The sequence below is a fragment of the Lonchura striata genome, chromosome 8 (genome assembly GCF_050655825.1).
Source record: "Lonchura striata isolate lonStrDom1 chromosome 8, ASM5065582v1, whole genome shotgun sequence".
NCBI classification, from domain to species: domain Eukaryota; kingdom Metazoa; phylum Chordata; class Aves; order Passeriformes; family Estrildidae; genus Lonchura; species Lonchura striata.
In genome coordinates, this window is record NC_140710.1 from 121,629 (window position 1) to 142,006 (window position 20,378).

The window sequence follows — 20,378 nt, forward strand, 5'->3', positions numbered from 1 at the left end:
GCTTGGCATACTCTGGGTGGATTCCCTAAACACACAAACAAGAACAGATACATACAATTGCTCCAAAACCTGAAACCTGAGCACAAACAACTGCTTTGGCCCACTGCTCACCTGGCACACTTGGCCTTGACTGCTGCTATCTGCCTGGACCTCCTGAAAATAAAGGCAAAGAACACCGCTGTGGCAAAGACACCCTTCAAGCATCCCCTGCAAATGCAAAAAATGACTGACCTGCTCATGGGAAAACCCTGACCCAGGACTGGGGCCCTTGGCCACAGATTTGAACTGTCAGCATCTGAAAGAAAGTTAGGACTGGTGTCAAACGGCTGCAGGACAACTTAACACAACTAAACATATTAAGCCAATCTCCCCATACAATCTAGAGCCCAACTACACCCTGCACTGCCAATTTCAAGTCCCCAGGACTTGTGTTGTTACAGGCTATGCAGCAGGGCAGAACAGCTCCAGGAAAAATACGTGCAGACATCCGTGACACAGGAAAGGGAGAGAGAGCTTTTGAGGAGAAGAAAGGACCGAGAGACCCAAAGAACACACAGTGCACCAGAGACAAGTGACAGGACACACACCGCAACTGCTCTGCCCTGAGCACCTCAGCACTGTGATCAAAACAGACACTTTTTGCCTTTAGATGGCCTTAGGAGATGCTTCTTGCACATCCCTGCCCCCAAAGCTCATTCATAAGGCCCTCCCAGCACCCCACTTTCACCCCCAATGTGGGCCTGAGCCCTCAACTTATCTCTCAGCCATCTGGGGATGAGAGCACCCCGCTTTCACCCCCACTGTGGGCCTGAGCACTCAACTTATCTCTCAGGCATCTGGGGATGAGAATCCACATCGCGTGCCAATGGAGGCTGCCTCGCCTGCGGGGAATGTCCTATGGTCACCGGGCTGTGGTCCCGTGCTCAGCTACAATCGAGAACACCAAACATCACTGCATGATCTTAGCTGCACAATGGACAAAACCCAGCAATCCTGCTACTCACCGCTCTCCTAAGAATGCTCGGGCCACGCACTTTGGCCAGGCTCGGAGGCTGCCACCGTCTTCGCAGGGTCTGCCTGGGTTAAGAAGAGACAGAGTGACTCGGCATTGCTGAAACACGAGTGGACCTTGGCTCCCCCTCCCTACCTCGGCAACTCACCGCAACTCCTCAGCCATTGCCAAAGGCTCTCTGGATGCCATCTCGAAATACAAAATTTCAAGGCTTCATCTCAGAGTCCTAAAATACATCCAGAGGGCTCACAAGCACAGGAAATCCAGGCCATCAGCTGTTGGTGACAGGGGCTTGGCATACTCTGGGTGGATTCCCTAAACACACAAACAAGAACAGATACATACAATTGCTCCAAAACCTGAAACCTGAGCACAAACAACTGCTTTGGCCCACTGCTCACCTGGCACACTTGGCCTTGACTGCTGCTATCTGCCTGGACCTCCTGAAAATAAAGGCAAAGAACACCGCTGTGACAAAGACACCATTCAAGCATCCCCTGCAAATGCAAAAAATGACTGACCTGCTCATGGGAAAACCCTGACCCAGGACTGGGGCCCTTGGCCACAGATTTGAACTGTCAGCATCTGAAAGAAAGTTAGGACTGGTGTCAAACGGCTGCAGGACAACTTAACACGACTAAACATATTAAGCCAATCTCCCCATACAATCTAGAGCCCAACTACACCCTGCACTGCCAATTTCAAGTCCCCAGGACTTGTGTTGTTACAGGCTATGCAGCAGGGCGGAACAGCTCCAGGAAAAATACGTGCAGACATCCGTGACACAGGAAAGGGAGAGAGAGCTTTTGAGGAGAAGAAAGGACCGAGAGACCCAAAGAACACACAGTGTACCAGAGACAAGTGACAGGACACACACCGCAACTGCTCTGCCCTGAGCACCTCAGCACTGTGATCAAAACAGACACTTTTTGCCTTTAGATGGCCTTAGGAGATGCTTCTTGCACATCCCTGCCCCCAAAGCTCATTCATAAGGCCCTCCCAGCACCCCACTTTCACCCCCAATGTGGGCCTGAGCCCTCAACTTATCTCTCAGCCATCTGGGGATGAAAGCACCCCGCTTTCATCCCCACTGTGGGCCTGAGCACTCAACTTATCTCTCAGGCATCTGGGGATGAGAATCCACATCGCGTGCCAATGGAGGCTGCCACGCCTGCGGGGAATGTCCAATGGTCACCGGGCTGTGGTCCCGTGCTCAGCTACAATCGAGAACACCAAACATCACTGCATGATCTTAGCTGCACAATGGACAAAACCCAGCAATCCTGCTACTCACCGTTCTCCTAAGAATGCTCGGGCCACGCACTTTGGCCAGGCTCGGAGGCTGCCACCGTCATCGCAGGGTCTGCCTGGGTTAAGAAGAGACAAAGTGATTCGACATGGCTGAAACACGAGTGGACCTTGGCTCCCCCTCCCTACCTCGGCAACTCACCGCAACTCCTCAGCCATTGCCAAAGGCTCTCTGGATGCCATCGTGAAATACAAAATTTCAAGGCTTCATCTCAGAGTCCTAAAATACATCCAGAGAGCTCACAAGCACAGGAAATCCAGGCCATCAGCTGTTGGTGACAGGGGCTTGGCATACTCTGGGTGGATTCCCTAAACACACAAACAAGAACAGATACATACAATTGCTCCAAAACCTGAAACCTGAGCACAAACAACTGCTTTGGCCCACTGCTCACCTGGCACACTTGGCCTTGACTGCTGCTATCTGCCTGGACCTCCTGAAAATAAAGGCAAAGAACACCGCTGTGGCAAAGACACCCTTCAAGCATCCCCTGCAAATGCAAAAAATGACTGACCTGCTCATGGGAAAACCCTCACCCAGGACTGGGGCCCTTGGCCACAGATTTGAACTGTCAGCATCTGAAAGAAAGTTAGGACTGGTGTCAAACGGCTGCAGGACAACTTAACACAACTAAACATATTAAGCCAATCTCCCCATACAATCTAGAGCCCAACTACACCCTGCACTGCCAATTTCAAGTCCCCAGGACTTGTGTTGTTACAGGCTATGCAGCAGGGCAGAACAGCTCCAGGAAAAATACGTGCAGACATCCGTGACACAGGAAAGGGAGAGAGAGCTTTTGAGGAGAAGAAAGGACTGAGAGACCCAAAGAACACACAGTGCACCAGAGACAAGTGACAGGACACACACCGCAACTGCTCTGCCCTGAGCACCTCAGCACTGTGATCAAAACAGACACTTTTTGCCTTTAGATGGCCTTAGGAGATGCTTCTTGCACATCCCTGCCCCCAAAGCTCATTCATAAGGCCCTCCCAGCACCCCACTTTCACCCCCAATGTGGGCCTGAGCCCTCAACTTATCTCTCAGCCATCTGGGGATGAAAGCACCCCGCTTTCATCCCCACTGTGGGCCTGAGCACTCAACTTATCTCTCAGGCATCTGGGGATGAGAATCCACATCGCGTGCCAATGGAGGCTGCCTCGCCTGCGGGGAATGTCCAATGGTCACCGGGCTGTGGTCCCGTGCTCAGCTACAATCGAGAACACCAAACATCACTGCATGATCTTAGCTGCACAATGGACAAAACCCAGCAATCCTGCTACTCACCGTTCTCCTAAGAATGCTCGGGCCACGCACTTTGGCCAGGCTCGGAGGCTGCCACCGTCATCGCAGGGTCTGCCTGGGTTAAGAAGAGACAAAGTGATTCGACATGGCTGAAACACGAGTGGACCTTGGCTCCCCCTCCCTACCTCGGCAACTCACCGCAACTCCTCAGCCATTGCCAAAGGCTCCCTGGATGCCATCGTGAAATACAAAATTTCAAGGCTTCATCTCAGAGTCCTAAAATACATCCAGAGGGCTCACAAGCACAGGAAATCCAGGCCATCAGCTGTTGGTGACAGGGGCTTGGCATACTCTGGGTGGATTCCCTAAACACACAAACAAGAACAGATACATACAATTGCTCCAAAACCTGAAACCTGAGCACAAACAACTGCTTTGGCCCACTGCTCACCTGGCACACTTGGCCTTGACTGCTGCTATCTGCCTGGACCTCCTGAAAATAAAGGCAAAGAACACCGCTGTGACAAAGACACCATTCAAGCATCCCCTGCAAATGCAAAAAATGACTGACCTGCTCATGGGAAAACCCTCACCCAGGACTGGGGCCCTTGGCCACAGATTTGAACTGTCAGCATCTGAAAGAAAGTTAGGACTGGTGTCAAACGGCTGCAGGACAACTTAACACGACTAAACATATTAAGCCAATCTCCCCATACAATCTAGAGCCCAACTACACCCTGCACTGCCAATTTCAAGTCCCCAGGACTTGTGTTGTTACAGGCTATGCAGCAGGGCAGAACAGCTCCAGGAAAAATACGTGCAGACATCCACAACACAGAACAGGGAGAGAGAGCTTTTGAGGAGAAGAAAGGACCGAGAGACCCAAAGAACACACAGTGCACCAGAGACAAGTGACAGGACACACACCGCAACTGCTCTGCCCTGAGCACCTCAGCACTGTGATCAAAACAGACACTTTTTGCCTTTAGATGGCCTTAGGAGATGCTTCTTGCACATCCCTGCCCCCAAAGCTCATTCATAAGGCCCTCCCAGCACCCCACTTTCACCCCCAATGTGGGCCTGAGCCCTCAACTTATCTCTCAGCCATCTGGGGATGAAAGCACCCCGCTTTCATCCCCACTGTGGGCCTGAGCACTCAACTTATCTCTCAGGCATCTGGGGATGAGAATCCACATCGCGTGCCAATGGAGGCTGCCTCGCCTGCGGGGAATGTCGAATGGTCACCAGGCTGTGGTCCCGTGCTCAGCTACAATCGAGAACACCAAACATCACTGCATGATCTTAGCTGCACAATGGACAAAACCCAGCAATCCTTCTACTCACCGCTCTCCTAAGAATGCTCGGGCCACGCACTTTGGCCAGGCTCGGAGGCTGCCACCATCATCGCAGGGTCTGCCTGGGTTAAGAAGAGACAAAGTGACTCGGCATTGCTGAAACACGAGTGGACCTTGGCTCCCCCTCCCTACCTCGGCAACTCACCGCAACTCCTCAGCCATTGCCAAAGGCTCCCTGGATGCCATCTCGAAATACAAAATTTCAAGGCTTCATCTCAGAGTCCTAAAATACATCCAGAGGGCTCACAAGCACAGGAAATCCAGGCCATCAGCTGTTGGTGACAGGGGCTTGGCATACTCTGGGTGGATTCCCTAAACACACAAACAAGAACAGATACATACAATTGCTCCAAAACCTGAAACCTGAGCACAAACAACTGCTTTGGCCCACTGCTCACCTGGCACACTTGGCCTTGACTGCTACTATCTGCCTGGACCTCCTGAAAATAAAGGCAAAGAACACTGCTGTGGCAAAGACACCCTTCAAGCATCCCCTGCAAATGCAAAAAATGACTGACCTGCTCATGGGAAAACCCTCACCCAGGACTGGGGCCCTTGGCCACAGATTTGAACTGTCAGCATCTGAAAGAAAGTTAGGACTGGTGTCAAACGGCTGCAGGACAACTTAACATGACTAAACATATTAAGCCAATCTCCCCATACAATCTAGAGCCCAACTACACACTGCACTGCCAATTTCAAGTCCCCAGGACTTGTGTTGTTACAGGCTATGCAGCAGGGCAGAACAGCTCCAGGAAAAATACGTGCAGACATCCGTGACACAGGAAAGGGAGAGAGAGCTTTTGAGGAGAAGAAAGGACCGAGAGACCCAAAGAACACACAGTGCACCAGAGACAAGTGACAGGACACACACCGCAACTGCTCTGCCCTGTGCACCTCAGCACTGTGATCAAAACAGACAGTTTTTGCCTTTAGATGGCCTTAGGAGATGCTTCTTGCACATCCCTGCCCCCAAAGCTCATTCATAAGGCCCTCCCAGCACCCCACTTTCACCCCCAATGTGGGCCTGAGCCCTCAACTTATCTCTCAGCCATCTGGGGATGAAAGCACCCCGCTTTCATCCCCACTGTGGGCCTGAGCACTCAACTTATCTCTCAGGCATCTGGGGATGAGAATCCACATCGCGTGCCAATGGAGGCTGCCTCGCCTGCGGGGAATGTCCAATGGTCACCGGGCTGTGGTCCCGCGCTCAGCTACAATCGAGAACACCAAACATCACTGCATGATCTTAGCTGCACAATGGACAAAACCCAGCAATCCTGCTACTCACCGTTCTCCTAAGAATGCTCGGGCCGCTCACTTTTGCCAGGCTCGGAGGCTGCCACCATCATCGCAGGGTCTGCCTGGGTTAAGAAGAGACAAAGTGACTCGGCATTGCTGAAACACGAGTGGACCTTGGCTCCCCCTCCCTACCTCGGCAACTCACCGCAACTCCTCAGCCATTGCCAAAGGCTCCCTGGATGCCATCGTGAAATACAAAATTTCAAGGCTTCATCTCAGAGTCCTAAAATACATCCAGAGAGCCCACAAGCACAGGAAATCCAGGCCATCAGCTGTTGGTGACAGGGGCTTGGCATACTCTGGGTGGATTCCCTAAACACACAAACAAGAACAGATACATACAATTGCTCTGAAACCTGAGCACAAACAACTGCTTTGGCCCACTGCTCACCTGGCACACTTGGCCTTGACTGCTGCTATCTGCCTGGACCTCCTGAAAATAAAGGCAAAGAACACTGCTGTGACAAAGACACCCTTCAAGCATCCCCTGCAAATGCAAAAAATGACTGACCTGCTCATGGGAAAACCCTGACCCAGGACTGGGGCCCTTGGCCACAGATTTGAACTGTCAGCATCTGAAAGAAAGTTAGGACTGGTGTCAAACGGCTGCAGGACAACTTAACATGACTAAACATATTAAGCCAATCTCCCCATACAATCTAGAGCCCAACTACACCCTGCACTGCCAATTTCAAGTCCCCAGGACTTGTGTTGTTACAGGCTATGCAGCAGGGCGGAACAGCTCCAGGAAAAATACGTGCAGACATCCACAACACAGGACAGGGAGAGAGCTTTTGAGGAGAAGAAAGGACCGAGAGACCCAAAGAACACACAGTGCACCAGAGACAAGTGACAGGACACACACCGCAACTGCTCTGCCCTGAGCACCTCAGCACTGTGATCAAAACAGACACTTTTTGCCTTTAGATGGCCTTAGGAGATGCTTCTTGCACATCCCTGCCCCCAAAGCTCATTCATAAGGCCCTCCCAGCACCCCACTTTCACCCCCAATGTGGGCCTGAGCCCTCAACTTATCTCTCAGCCATCTGGGGATGAAAGCACCCCGCTTTCATCCCCACTGTGGGCCTGAGCACTCAACTTATCTCTCAGGCATCTGGGGATGAGAATCCACATCGCGTGCCAATGGAGGCTGCCTCGCCTGCGGGGAATGTCCAATGGTCACCGGGCTGTGGTCCCGTGCTCAGCTACAATCGAGAACACCAAACATCACTGCATGATCTTAGCTGCACAATGGACAAAACCCAGCAATCCTGCTACTCACCGTTCTCCTAAGAATGCTCGGGCCACGCACTTTGGCCAGGCTCGGAGGCTGCCACCGTCATCGCAGGGTCTGCCTGGGTTAAGAAGAGATAAAGTGATTCGACATGGCTGAAACACGAGTGGACCTTGGCTCCCCCTCCCTACCTCGGCAACTCACCGCAACTCCTCAGCCATTGCCAAAGGCTCCCTGGATGCCATCGTGAAATACAAAATTTCAAGGCTTCATCTCAGAGTCCTAAAATACATCCAGAGGGCTCACAAGCACAGGAAATCCAGGCCATCAGCTGTTGGTGACAGGGGCTTGGCATACTCTGGGTGGATTCCCTAAACACACAAACAAGAACAGATACATACAATTGCTCCAAAACCTGAAACCTGAGCACAAACAACTGCTTTGGCCCACTGCTCACCTGGCACACTTGGCCTTGACTGCTGCTATCTGCCTGGACCTCCTGAAAATAAAGGCAAAGAACACCGCTGTGACAAAGACACCATTCAAGCATCCCCTGCAAATGCAAAAAATGACTAACCTGTGTTGAAGAGGAATACTCATCCCACAGACCGGCTCATGGGAAAACCCTGACCCAGGACTGGGGCCCTTGGCCACAGATTTGAACTGTCAGCATCTGAAAGAAAGTTAGGACTGGTGTCAAACGGCTGCAGGACAACTTAACACAACTAAACATATTAAGCCAATCTCCCCATACAATCTAGAGCCCAACTACACCCTGCACTGCCAATTTCAAGTCCCCAGGACTTGTGTTGTTACAGGCTATGCAGCAGGGCAGAACAGCTCCAGGAAAAATACGTGCAGACATCCACAACACAGGACAGGGAGAGAGAGCTTTTGAGGAGAAGAAAGGACCGAGAGACCCAAAGAACACACAGTGCACCAGAGACAAGTGACAGGACACACACCGCAACTGCTCTGCCCTGAGCACCTCAGCACTGTGATCAAAACAGACACTTTTTGCCTTTAGATGGCCTTAGGAGATGCTTCTTGCACATCCCTGCCCCCAAAGCTCATTCATAAGGCCCTCCCAGCACCCCACTTTCACCCCCAATGTGGGCCTGAGCCCTCAACTTATCTCTCAGCCATCTGGGGATGAAAGCACCCCGCTTTCATCCCCACTGTGGGCCTGAGCACTCAACTTATCTCTCAGGCATCTGGGGATGAGAATCCACATCGCGTGCCAATGGAGGCTGCCTCGCCTGCGGGGAATGTCCAATGGTCACCGGGCTGTGGTCCCGCGCTCAGCTACAATCGAGAACACCAAACATCACTGCATGATCTTAGCTGCACAATGGACAAAACCCAGCAATCCTGCTACTCACCGTTCTCCTAAGAATGCTCGGGCCACGCACTTTGGCCAGGCTCGGAGGCTGCCACCGTCATCGCAGGGTCTGCCTGGGTTAAGAAGAGACAAAGTGACTCGGCATTGCTGAAACACGAGTGGACCTTGGCTCCCCCTCCCTACCTCGGCAACTCACCGCAACTCCTCAGCCATTGCCAAAGGCTCCCTGGATGCCATCTCGAAATACAAAATTTCAAGGCTTCATCTCAGAGTCCTAAAATACATCCAGAGGGCTCACAAGCACAGGAAATCCAGGCCATCAGCTGTTGGTGACAGGGGCTTGGCATACTCTGGGTGGATTCCCTAAACACACAAACAAGAACAGATACATACAATTGCTCCAAAACCTGAAACCTGAGCACAAACAACTGCTTTGGCCCACTGCTCACCTGGCACACTTGGCCTTGACTGCTGCTATCTGCCTGGACCTCCTGAAAATAAAGGCAAAGAACACCGCTGTGACAAAGACACCATTCAAGCATCCCCTGCAAATGCAAAAAATGACTGACCTGCTCATGGGAAAACCCTGACCCAGGACTGGGGCCCTTGGCCACAGATTTGAACTGTCAGCATCTGAAAGAAAGTTAGGACTAGTGTCAAACGGCTGCAGGACAACTTAACACGACTAAACATATTAAGCCAATCTCCCCATACAATCTAGAGCCCAACTACACACTGCACTGCCAATTTCAAGTCCCCAGGACTTGTGTTGTTACAGGCTATGCAGCAGGGCAGAACAGCTCCAGGAAAAATACGTGCAGACATCCACGACACAGGACAGGGAGAGAGAGCTTTTGAGGAGAAGAAAGGACCGAGAGACCCAAAGAACACACAGTGCACCAGAGACAAGTGACAGGACACACACCGCAACTGCTCTGCCCTGAGCACCTCAGCACTGTGATCAAAACAGACACTTTTTGCCTTTAGATGGCCTTAGGAGATGCTTCTTGCACATCCCTGCCCCCAAAGCTCATTCATAAGGCCCTCCCAGCACCCCACTTTCACCCCCAATGTGGGCCTGAGCCCTCAACTTATCTCTCAGCCATCTGGGGATGAAAGCACCCCGCTTTCATCCCCACTGTGGGCCTGAGCCCTCAACTTATCTCTCAGGCATCTGGGGATGAGAATCCACATCGCGTGCCAATGGAGGCTGCCTCGCCTGCGGGGAATGTCCAATGGTCACCGGGCTGTGGTCCCGCGCTCAGCTACAATCGAGAACACCAAACATCACTGCATGATCTTAGCTGCACAATGGACAAAACCCAGCAATCCTGCTACTCACCGTTCTCCTAAGAATGCTCGGGCCACGCACTTTGGCCAGGCTCAGAGGCTGCCACCGTCATCGCAGGGTCTGCCTGGGTTAAGAAGAGACAAAGTGATTCGACATGGCTGAAACACGAGTGGACCTTGGCTCCCCCTCCCTACCTCGGCAACTCACCGCAACTCCTCAGCCATTGCCAAAGGCTCTCTGGATGCCATCGTGAAATACAAAATTTCAAGGCTTCATCTCAGAGTCCTAAAATACATCCAGAGAGCTCACAAGCACAGGAAATCCAGGCCATCAGCTGTTGGTGACAGGGGCTTGGCATACTCTGGGTGGATTCCCTAAACACACAAACAAGAACAGATACATACAATTGCTCCAAAACCTGAAACCTGAGCACAAACAACTGCTTTGGCCCACTGCTCACCTGGCACACTTGGCCTTGACTGCTGCTATCTGCCTGGACCTCCTGAAAATAAAGGCAAAGAACACTGCTGTGGCAAAGACACCCTTCAAGCATCCCCTGCAAATGCAAAAAATGACTGACCTGCTCATGGGAAAACCCTCACCCAGGACTGGGGCCCTTGGCCACAGATTTGAACTGTCAGCATCTGAAAGAAAGTTAGGACTGGTGTCAAACGGCTGCAGGACAACTTAACATGACTAAACATATTAAGCCAATCTCCCCATACAATCTAGAGCCCAACTACACCCTGCACTGCCAATTTCAAGTCCCCAGGACTTGTGTTGTTACAGGCTATGCAGCAGGGCGGAACAGCTCCAGGAAAAATACGTGCAGACATCCACAACACAGGACAGGGAGAGAGCTTTTGAGGAGAAGAAAGGACCGAGAGACCCAAAGAACACACAGTGCACCAGAGACAAGTGACAGGACACACACCGCAACTGCTCTGCCCTGAGCACCTCAGCACTGTGATCAAAACAGACACTTTTTGCCTTTAGATGGCCTTAGGAGATGCTTCTTGCACATCCCTGCCCCCAAAGCTCATTCATAAGGCCCTCCCAGCACCCCACTTTCACCCCCAATGTGGGCCTGAGCCCTCAACTTATCTCTCAGCCATCTGGGGATGAAAGCACCCCGCTTTCATCCCCACTGTGGGCCTGAGCACTCAACTTATCTCTCAGGCATCTGGGGATGAGAATCCACATCGCGTGCCAATGGAGGCTGCCTCGCCTGCGGGGAATGTCCAATGGTCACCGGGCTGTGGTCCCGTGCTCAGCTACAATCGAGAACACCAAACATCACTGCATGATCTTAGCTGCACAATGGACAAAACCCAGCAATCCTGCTACTCACCGTTCTCCTAAGAATGCTCGGGCCACGCACTTTGGCCAGGCTCGGAGGCTGCCACCGTCATCGCAGGGTCTGCCTGGGTTAAGAAGAGATAAAGTGATTCGACATGGCTGAAACACGAGTGGACCTTGGCTCCCCCTCCCTACCTCGGCAACTCACCGCAACTCCTCAGCCATTGCCAAAGGCTCCCTGGATGCCATCGTGAAATACAAAATTTCAAGGCTTCATCTCAGAGTCCTAAAATACATCCAGAGGGCTCACAAGCACAGGAAATCCAGGCCATCAGCTGTTGGTGACAGGGGCTTGGCATACTCTGGGTGGATTCCCTAAACACACAAACAAGAACAGATACATACAATTGCTCCAAAACCTGAAACCTGAGCACAAACAACTGCTTTGGCCCACTGCTCACCTGGCACACTTGGCCTTGACTGCTGCTATCTGCCTGGACCTCCTGAAAATAAAGGCAAAGAACACCGCTGTGACAAAGACACCATTCAAGCATCCCCTGCAAATGCAAAAAATGACTAACCTGTGTTGAAGAGGAATACTCATCCCACAGACCGGCTCATGGGAAAACCCTGACCCAGGACTGGGGCCCTTGGCCACAGATTTGAACTGTCAGCATCTGAAAGAAAGTTAGGACTGGTGTCAAACGGCTGCAGGACAACTTAACACAACTAAACATATTAAGCCAATCTCCCCATACAATCTAGAGCCCAACTACACACTGCACTGCCAATTTCAAGTCCCCAGGACTTGTGTTGTTACAGGCTATGCAGCAGGGCAGAACAGCTCCAGGAAAAATACGTGCAGACATCCACGACACAGGACAGGGAGAGAGAGCTTTTGAGGAGAAGAAAGGACCGAGAGACCCAAAGAACACACAGTGCACCAGAGACAAGTGACAGGACACACACCGCAACTGCTCTGCCCTGAGCACCTCAGCACTGTGATCAAAACAGACACTTTTTGCCTTTAGATGGCCTTAGGAGATGCTTCTTGCACATCCCTGCCCCCAAAGCTCATTCATAAGGCCCTCCCAGCACCCCACTTTCACCCCCAATGTGGGCCTGAGCCCTCAACTTATCTCTCAGCCATCTGGGGATGAAAGCACCCCGCTTTCATCCCCACTGTGGGCCTGAGCACTCAACTTATCTCTCAGGCATCTGGGGATGAGAATCCACATCGCGTGCCAATGGAGGCTGCCTCGCCTGCGGGGAATGTCCAATGGTCACCGGGCTGTGGTCCCGCGCTCAGCTACAATCGAGAACACCAAACATCACTGCATGATCTTAGCTGCACAATGGACAAAACCCAGCAATCCTGCTACTCACCGTTCTCCTAAGAATGCTCGGGCCACGCACTTTGGCCAGGCTCGGAGGCTGCCACCGTCATCGCAGGGTCTGCCTGGGTTAAGAAGAGACAAAGTGACTCGGCATTGCTGAAACACGAGTGGACCTTGGCTCCCCCTCCCTACCTCGGCAACTCACCGCAACTCCTCAGCCATTGCCAAAGGCTCCCTGGATGCCATCTCGAAATACAAAATTTCAAGGCTTCATCTCAGAGTCCTAAAATACATCCAGAGGGCTCACAAGCACAGGAAATCCAGGCCATCAGCTGTTGGTGACAGGGGCTTGGCATACTCTGGGTGGATTCCCTAAACACACAAACAAGAACAGATACATACAATTGCTCCAAAACCTGAAACCTGAGCACAAACAACTGCTTTGGCCCACTGCTCACCTGGCACACTTGGCCTTGACTGCTGCTATCTGCCTGGACCTCCTGAAAATAAAGGCAAAGAACACCGCTGTGGCAAAGACACCCTTCAAGCATCCCCTGCAAATGCAAAAAATGACTGACCTGCTCATGGGAAAACCCTCACCCAGGACTGGGGCCCTTGGCCACAGATTTGAACTGTCAGCATCTGAAAGAAAGTTAGGACTGGTGTCAAACGGCTGCAGGACAACTTAACATGACTAAACATATTAAGCCAATCTCCCCATACAATCTAGAGCCCAACTACACCCTGCACTGCCAATTTCAAGTCCCCAGGACTTGTGTTGTTACAGGCTATGCAGCAGGGCGGAACAGCTCCAGGAAAAATACGTGCAGACATCCACAACACAGGACAGGGAGAGAGCTTTTGAGGAGAAGAAAGGACCGAGAGACCCAAAGAACACACAGTGCACCAGAGACAAGTGACAGGACACACACCGCAACTGCTCTGCCCTGAGCACCTCAGCACTGTGATCAAAACAGACACTTTTTGCCTTTAGATGGCCTTAGGAGATGCTTCTTGCACATCCCTGCCCCCAAAGCTCATTCATAAGGCCCTCCCAGCACCCCACTTTCACCCCCAATGTGGGCCTGAGCCCTCAACTTATCTCTCAGCCATCTGGGGATGAAAGCACCCCGCTTTCATCCCCACTGTGGGCCTGAGCACTCAACTTATCTCTCAGGCATCTGGGGATGAGAATCCACATCGCGTGCCAATGGAGGCTGCCTCGCCTGCGGGGAATGTCCAATGGTCACCGGGCTGTGGTCCCGTGCTCAGCTACAATCGAGAACACCAAACATCACTGCATGATCTTAGCTGCACAATGGACAAAACCCAGCAATCCTGCTACTCACCGTTCTCCTAAGAATGCTCGGGCCACGCACTTTGGCCAGGCTCGGAGGCTGCCACCGTCATCGCAGGGTCTGCCTGGGTTAAGAAGAGATAAAGTGATTCGACATGGCTGAAACACGAGTGGACCTTGGCTCCCCCTCCCTACCTCGGCAACTCACCGCAACTCCTCAGCCATTGCCAAAGGCTCCCTGGATGCCATCGTGAAATACAAAATTTCAAGGCTTCATCTCAGAGTCCTAAAATACATCCAGAGGGCTCACAAGCACAGGAAATCCAGGCCATCAGCTGTTGGTGACAGGGGCTTGGCATACTCTGGGTGGATTCCCTAAACACACAAACAAGAACAGATACATACAATTGCTCCAAAACCTGAAACCTGAGCACAAACAACTGCTTTGGCCCACTGCTCACCTGGCACACTTGGCCTTGACTGCTGCTATCTGCCTGGACCTCCTGAAAATAAAGGCAAAGAACACCGCTGTGACAAAGACACCATTCAAGCATCCCCTGCAAATGCAAAAAATGACTAACCTGTGTTGAAGAGGAATACTCATCCCACAGACCGGCTCATGGGAAAACCCTGACCCAGGACTGGGGCCCTTGGCCACAGATTTGAACTGTCAGCATCTGAAAGAAAGTTAGGACTGGTGTCAAACGGCTGCAGGACAACTTAACACAACTAAACATATTAAGCCATTCTCCCCATACAATCTAGAGCCCAACTACACCCTGCACTGCCAATTTCAAGTCCCCAGGACTTGTGTTGTTACAGGCTATGCAGCAGGGCAGAACAGCTCCAGGAAAAATACATGCAGACATCCACGACACAGGACAGGGAGAGAGAGCTTTTGAGGAGAAGAAAGGACCGAGAGACCCAAAGAACACACAGTGCACCAGAGACAAGTGACAGGACACACACCGCAACTGCTCTGCCCTGAGCACCTCAGCACTGTGATCAAAACAGACACTTTTTGCCTTTAGATGGCCTTAGGAGATGCTTCTTGCACATCCCTGCCCCCAAAGCTCATTCATAAGGCCCTCCCAGCACCCCACTTTCACCCCCAATGTGGGCCTGAGCCCTCAACTTATCTCTCAGCCATCTGGGGATGAAAGCACCCCGCTTTCATCCCCACTGTGGGCCTGAGCACTCAACTTATCTCTCAGGCATCTGGGGATGAGAATCCACATCGCGTGCCAATGGAGGCTGCCTCGCCTGCGGGGAATGTCCAATGGTCACCGGGCTGTGGTCCCGCGCTCAGCTACAATCGAGAACACCAAACATCACTGCATGATCTTAGCTGCACAATGGACAAAACCCAGCAATCCTGCTACTCACCGTTCTCCTAAGAATGCTCGGGCCACGCACTTTGGCCAGGCTCGGAGGCTGCCACCGTCATCGCAGGGTCTGCCTGGGTTAAGAAGAGACAAAGTGACTCGGCATTGCTGAAACACGAGTGGACCTTGGCTCCCCCTCCCTACCTCGGCAACTCACCGCAACTCCTCAGCCATTGCCAAAGGCTCCCTGGATGCCATCTCGAAATACAAAATTTCAAGGCTTCATCTCAGAGTCCTAAAATACATCCAGAGGGCTCACAAGCACAGGAAATCCAGGCCATCAGCTGTTGGTGACAGGGGCTTGGCATACTCTGGGTGGATTCCCTAAACACACAAACAAGAACAGATACATACAATTGCTCCAAAACCTGAAACCTGAGCACAAACAACTGCTTTGGCCCACTGCTCACCTGGCACACTTGGCCTTGACTGCTGCTATCTGCCTGGACCTCCTGAAAATAAAGGCAAAGAACACCGCTGTGACAAAGACACCATTCAAGCATCCCCTGCAAATGCAAAAAATGACTGACCTGCTCATGGGAAAACCCTGACCCAGGACTGGGGCCCTTGGCCACAGATTTGAACTGTCAGCATCTGAAAGAAAGTTAGGACTAGTGTCAAACGGCTGCAGGACAACTTAACACGACTAAACATATTAAGCCAATCTCCCCATACAATCTAGAGCCCAACTACACCCTGCACTGCCAATTTCAAGTCCCCAGGACTTGTGTTGTTACAGGCTATGCAGCAGGGCGGAACAGCTCCAGGAAAAATACGTACAGACATCCACCACACAGGACAGGGAGAGAGAGCTTTTGAGGAGAAGAAAGGACCGAGAGACCCAAAGAACACACAGTGCACCAGAGACAAGTGACAGGACACACACCGCAACTGCTCTGCCCTGAGCACCTCAGCACTGTGATCAAAACAGACACTTTTTGCCTTTAGATGGCCTTAGGAGATGCTTCTTGCACATCCCTGCCCCCAAAGCTCATTCATAAGGCCCTCCCAGCACCCCACTTTCACCCCCAATGTGGGCCTGAGCCCTCAACTTATCTCTCAGCCATCTGGGGATGAAAGCACCCCGCTTTCATCCCCACTGTGGGCCTGAGCCCTCAACTTATCTCTCAGGCATCTGGGGATGAGAATCCACATCGCGTGCCAATGGAGGCTGCCTCGCCTGCGGGGAATGTCCAATGGTCACCGGGCTGTGGTCCCGCGCTCAGCTACAATCGAGAACACCAAACATCACTGCATGATCTTAGCTGCACAATGGACAAAACCCAGCAATCCTGCTACTCACCGTTCTCCTAAGAATGCTCGGGCCACGCACTTTGGCCAGGCTCGGAGGCTGCCACCGTCATCGCAGGGTCTGCCTGGGTTAAGAAGAGACAAAGTGATTCGACATGGCTGAAACACGAGTGGACCTTGGCTCCCCCTCCCTACCTCGGCAACTCACCGCAACTCCTCAGCCATTGCCAAAGGCTCTCTGGATGCCATCGTGAAATACAAAATTTCAAGGCTTCATCTCAGAGTCCTAAAATACATCCAGAGAGCTCACAAGCACAGGAAATCCAGGCCATCAGCTGTTGGTGACAGGGGCTTGGCATACTCTGGGTGGATTCCCTAAACACACAAACAAGAACAGATACATACAATTGCTCCAAAACCTGAAACCTGAGCACAAACAACTGCTTTGGCCCACTGCTCACCTGGCACACTTGGCCTTGACTGCTGCTATCTGCCTGGACCTCCTGAAAATAAAGGCAAAGAACACTGCTGTGGCAAAGACACCCTTCAAGCATCCCCTGCAAATGCAAAAAATGACTGACCTGCTCATGGGAAAACCCTCACCCAGGACTGGGGCCCTTGGCCACAGATTTGAACTGTCAGCATCTGAAAGAAAGTTAGGACTGGTGTCAAACGGCTGCAGGACAACTTAACACAACTAAACATATTAAGCCAATCTCCCCATACAATCTAGAGCCCAACTACACCCTGCACTGCCAATTTCAAGTCCCCAGGACTTGTGTTGTTACAGGCTATGCAGCAGGGCAGAACAGCTCCAGGAAAAATACGTGCAGACATCCGTGACACAGGAAAGGGAGAGAGAGCTTTTGAGGAGAAGAAAGGACCGAGAGACCCAAAGAACACACAGTGCACCAGAGACAAGTGACAGGACACACACCGCAACTGCTCTGCCCTGAGCACCTCAGCACTGTGATCAAAACAGACACTTTTTGCCTTTAGATGGCCTTAGGAGATGCTTCTTGCACATCCCTGCCCCCAAAGCTCATTCATAAGGCCCTCCCAGCACCCCACTTTCACCCCCAATGTGGGCCTGACCCCTATAGTTATCTCTCAGGCATCTGGGGATGAGAGCACCCCGCTTTCACCCCCACTGTGGGCCTGAGCACTCAACTTATCTCTCAGGCATCTGGGGATGAGAATCCACATCGCGTGCCAATGGAGGCTGCCTCGCCTGCGGGGAATGTCCAATGGTCACCGGGCTGTGGTCCCGTGCTCAGCTACAATCGAGAACACCAAGCATCACTGCATGATCTTAGCTGCACAATGGACAAAACCCAGCAATCCTGCTGCTCACCATTATTCTCCTGAGAACGCCAGGCTCCTCGGGCCACACGCTTCACCCACGCTCTCCTGGCAGGGTCTGCCTGGCTGAAGAGCAGGCGAGGTGAGGTGGCGTTCCCAAAACTCGAGTGGACCCTGGTCCCCCTCACTAGTAGTTCCCCGACTTACAGCAACTCCTCGTCTGCTCCTGAGGCTCCCTGGTGCCACCTTCAAGTGACAAAGATCAAGGCTTCGTCGCAGAGCCGTGTGCCGCTCCCCGAATTCCCAGGAGAGCGAAGGAGCGGCTCTGCGGCCGCTTGCAGGGGGGACTCGCTGGTACACATGTGGACTGCCTAACACACACAAACATGAATGGATACTGAGAGACACTACAACTGCAGGCACACAAATTCATAAATAAATAAACTAACAAAATCCAAAAATTCTACCAAAATATTAATTTTATTTACCCAGTATCCAAATAGATTGACAGAGACACCCTGTCCTATCCCCTCAATAAGACCTCTTAATCTATGCCAAAAAATCCTTGAAACTAAGATAACCCTGCCTGTATCGAAATAAAAAAAAAAAAAAGTCTTGTAAACTTTATAAATTCATTAACCTAACACATCAGAACCATAAAAATATTAAACTTTTATGAACACCAGTACGCATTACACACTACTCTCATTTCAACGTATAAGAGTAAAGCTATTCCTATTACTAACCTAACACAAATATCACAAAATATAGCAGTAAGAAAAGAAAAAAAAAAATAAACCTCACTAAAAATAAAATATAAAATTTTTATTTTAAGCAAAAAAAAAATCATACATTCTAAACAGGAACTTCCTCAAAATCAAGTATTTCAATAAACCCAAAAAACTCTAACATATTTCAAACAACTACTAAAAAGCCAAAAAACATAAAACAATTAAGCAACCCACCACAACTATCTAAAACTATCTACAATAAACCTTCTTGAAAAAAAAACAACAAATACCCCTTACGACTTCAACAATACATCACCAGCAATACCAAACAACCCAAAATACCGTAACTCCCATCCAAAAAATGCTCTATAAACTGAAACACTAAAATTAATCTACAAAACCCACTCACCCTTCAACAACCTCCTCTAACCTACACACAAATCTAAAACAAATAAGAATTAACTATAAACTATCATACCTTAAATAACGCCACCATTAAACACTACTGTACCAGACTTACTATAAATCAAAAACCACAAAATAACACACCACTGTTAACATTACCAATATTTTTCTCCATTCCTCTAACAACTGAATACAAACCTCAATTTACCTTCACTTGAAAAACATACAATACACCTACAACCAACTACCCCAAAAATAAAAACACAATCCTACCATCTAGCATAAATTCATCCAAATGAAACTTAAAAAAATAAAACTCCAAAACATCTGTAATAATCCAACAACATTAGATGAAAAGTATAACAAAAATATTTTTTAAAATCATCCAAATTCTTCTAAAAGACTATTACACCACCAAAAAAAAAAAAAAAAAAAGGAATATCAAAAAGCCTACTGAAAAGATCCAATTCCTAAAAATAAAATAACAAAAGAAACATCAAATTCCCACCAATTTCATCAAAAACAGCCAGAATGGCTCCATGAGCCAACAAAAAGAACCCCAACCTATAAGAAAATGCCAAACCACCTCAGAAACAAACAATAAAACACAGACAAAAATGTCCTCTACCCTGCCATCAATGCCACATAAAGCAAATAAATTAACTGTTATCATACAGGACATCCATATAAAAAATCTCAATCACCCTAAAACCTTAAAAATAATTACAAATTAACCCCAAAATAAAAACTTTAATCTCTAACAAAAGAAACCCAAAAACAAACAACAGAAACTAAAAATACACCACCATAGAACCAACTACCAGCAAAAAAAACCCCAAACTACTCTTTTTACTACCAGTTGTTAGTGAGGCACATCACAAAAACGAAACAAAAATAAAAAATAGCCCTATAGAAACCCACAAATCACAAAACCCCCTAGAAAAAGAAGTCCAACCAACATACTAAACTTCAAACCATACAAGAGACCCTGAAAGCTACTAAAAATGAAAACCAGATCTCTACACTAACTCAAAGAGTAACCAGTACTCTGCTAAGTTATCTTTAAAAACCAAAGTAATAAACGATATTAAAAAAATCTAAACCACTAGACAATAAAAAGCACCCAAATAAAAAACTACCTAAAAAATCCACCGTATAAATACACAAGTTCCTAAAAAAAACCACTAATAAAAAGCAATCAACAAATACATCAAACTAAAACAAAAACTCAAATAAATAAACTGAAATTAACAACCAAAAAAATTACTCCTAACTCAATAA

The 20,378-nt window shown here is 49.9% G+C and overlaps 2 long non-coding RNA genes across 2 annotated transcripts; both read right to left on the minus strand.

Moving 5' to 3' along the window:
• Positions 1-525: 525 nt before the first annotated feature.
• Positions 526-4,060, minus strand: LOC146766707 (uncharacterized). The gene is made up of 3 exons (XR_014956955.1): positions 3,765-4,060; positions 1,005-1,077; positions 526-927 (listed from the first exon to the last, which is right to left on the minus strand). It is a non-coding gene; the product is annotated as an uncharacterized LOC146766707 (long non-coding RNA).
• A 6,009-nt stretch (positions 4,061-10,069) lies between these two features.
• On the minus strand, positions 10,070-12,542 carry LOC146766708 (uncharacterized). The gene is made up of 3 exons (XR_014956956.1): positions 11,851-12,542; positions 11,598-11,764; positions 10,070-10,214 (listed from the first exon to the last, which is right to left on the minus strand). It is a non-coding gene; the product is annotated as an uncharacterized LOC146766708 (long non-coding RNA).
• Between the last annotated feature and the right edge of the window lie 7,836 nt (positions 12,543-20,378).